This window comes from Nomia melanderi, chromosome 11 (genome assembly GCF_051020985.1).
Source record: "Nomia melanderi isolate GNS246 chromosome 11, iyNomMela1, whole genome shotgun sequence".
Taxonomy (NCBI): Eukaryota; Metazoa; Arthropoda; class Insecta; order Hymenoptera; family Halictidae; genus Nomia; species Nomia melanderi.
The window spans coordinates 11,740,917-11,743,723 of record NC_135009.1 but is presented as its reverse complement, the minus strand read 5'-3'; positions in this window follow the sequence as shown (position 1 = coordinate 11,743,723).

The window sequence follows — 2,807 nt, the reverse complement described above, 5'->3', positions numbered from 1 at the left end:
TGCTCACTCCGGTGGCACAGTCGACTTGCGATTTGATTAGACAAATAGTTCTTTTACAGAAATGTTCTGTGAACGATCCGGGATGAAGCTTTAACCCTTTGCGCTCGAGAGGTGACTCTCAGTCGTCACTTGATTTCGTACAAAACTATGAATATTTAGAAATCTAAATGAAACTTCGTATTGCTGAAATATTTAAGTAAAATGGCTTTGTTGCTTGATTTATCCGTGAATCGTTAAATTAGTTTCAAACGATGTCGTCTATGTCTCGTCGGAAAATGTTGAGTATTTCCAATGGAAAACTTTCGAGTGCGAAGGGTTAACAGTTTGTCTAAGGCAATCGATGAATGTTTGGAAAATGATTTGGAGAAGATATTAGTGGAATACGTTTGTTACGGAATTATTATTAAATGTATATTAAGAAATCTTGTAGGATTGATTTGAATGATTTTTTAGGGTCACAAGTCGACGGTGTCGGAGATGTGTTTTTATTACTTCCTCGTTGAATTGACAGATTCCCCGATTTTTATATTCAGCTTTGTACCATGTTATGTTACTTTGAGTTGCTATTTAATCCTTTGCACTTCAGAGGCGCCTGTCAGTCGCCATTTGGTTAGACACAGCAACAATAAGTTTGATGTTTAATATTAAACCCTCTATAATGCATTAACATATGCAACATTAAAATAAAATAATTTTGTTCCTGATTCTATGTGCGAACTTTCGTGAAGTTTCTGAAAAAGTCTTCTGTGTCTCATTAAAAAACGTTGAGTACTTGAACACTTTTGGAGTGCAAGCGGTTAATATTAATTCAGGTTTTCAAGCATAATCACTCGTATTTAAAAATAAAACGAATATAACGTTTAAAAGTTCGAGTTTCGTCTGTTGTGAAACTTTCAAATTGCTTTCTATTTAAGTTCGATCTCCATTTTGTTTTACATCCCACGTTTTGATGGATACTATGGAATTAAGGAACACGGAGCGTCAACAAATAGAAGAAAGATGTCTTTAAGTAAGTATTGTCCGAATGTTACAGGTAGAAACGAATTTTCTCACGTTAATTATTACATTATAGTTCTTAATTATAAAATCTAATCATATGAAACTTCACATTAAATTTATAATATCTATTATCTATTATAATCACAGACATAAACATTCTAAAATAAAACACTTTTCGTTCACACAGCTATCAATTCTACTCTACCCTAATTAATAAAACTTAATTGTCACAGCAAAGCAATAAAAATCGTAAAAAATCAACCCGATTGTTCATTTTCTCCCAAAATGTTTCTATATTAATTATTTAAAAAACGATCTACATAATTCACTGAACAAATGCACAGCCTCTTTCAGAAAATCCTGCAGGTAGGTCAAAAGTCAATATTCCTCTGTGAAAACGATAGTCGAAGCCGCCTCTGAAATGAAAAATGGGACATGGACCGGGTTTTTCCTTTGCGAAGTCGTGTTATATCGTGTTGATACTGCATCAAATTCGATTGAACGAATATTTCGCTCATTTGCGCGTGCGCGGGAAATTTGAATAATAGGATAGGTAGATGTGCACGCGGCCCTCGTCGCACAGGTACGCCTTTTCACGGTTTCCCCGGTAGATGCCGCGTGAAAGCAAATGCGTTCGAAGACCGTGCTCCAGTTACGATTAAAGCAGAATAAAACCGAGGTACACATGACTTATTCCCGAATACACAATATCGTCAACGTAGGTGTATCAAATCCTCAGAAAATCGAAACAATTGTTTTACTCGACGTTTACAAAAAATGTTTGAGTATTGTGCATGTATTGATTATCTAATGAAAATGGCGTGCTGTCGCCATCTGTGATAGACCTGTGAAACCGGTTGCAAATTTGAATATGCTATTTGGTTAGACGTTTGAGCGATCTTTTAGTAGGTGGCGCCATGGAGTTTGGAGAAGGAAGGATGAGGATAGATTTATAGGAGTGTGAAGGATGGAGAGATGACTTTGGTTGTGCCAACTAGTGGAGATGATGTATACTATTTGGTTAGACGTTTGAGCGTTCGTGTAATAGATGACGCTACCAATCTGGGATTATGTCGTGTTCATTTAACCCTCTGTAGGCCCATGTAACTTTGAAATCACATATCGGTATATTGGTATCTTGTTGATTTATTTGATTTTGCACTCAAAGTGAATAAAATTAAGTAATCAGTTAACTTTAACTTTTATACGCTTAACCGTGAGAGTTTAACGTCATAGCAGCTTGAAAGTTACAAAATATATTCGTTTGATGAAATTATTTAAACTATTGTAATGAACTGGTCTGGTAGATATGATATTATTTATCATATCTTAAGTCTGCAAGCTGTAACAAAATGTATTATATGATGATACTAGCGTAATTAATAACAACTATACGTTAATTGCTTTGTCCTAGAGGTATTAGATACCGATGAATTAGTTCGAATGTAATTAAATTCGTCACTTTTAATTACTGATGAGGTATCAAAACGTCTGCTCTTTTTATATAATCTGTCTTTCCGACTATCGGACGAGAAGGAAATGTCCCTATCTCTCGTCGGTGGTTCTATTCTTCGTCAATGGGTAAATTAAAAAATACTAATTAACTATGTCGATAATTTCTGATGTACCTTAAATTGGTAAGATTGACTATTAACTTGTACGAATTTCCTCGGATGGCAGCACTAGTTATATTTGTAACTTATGCGACGGTAATGTAGATTGTAGATAAAGTAAATTTCTGTTTGTTATCAAAAAATGTTTAACTAAACACTTTAAAAATTCTGTTGTTAATATCCGTGATATTCCTT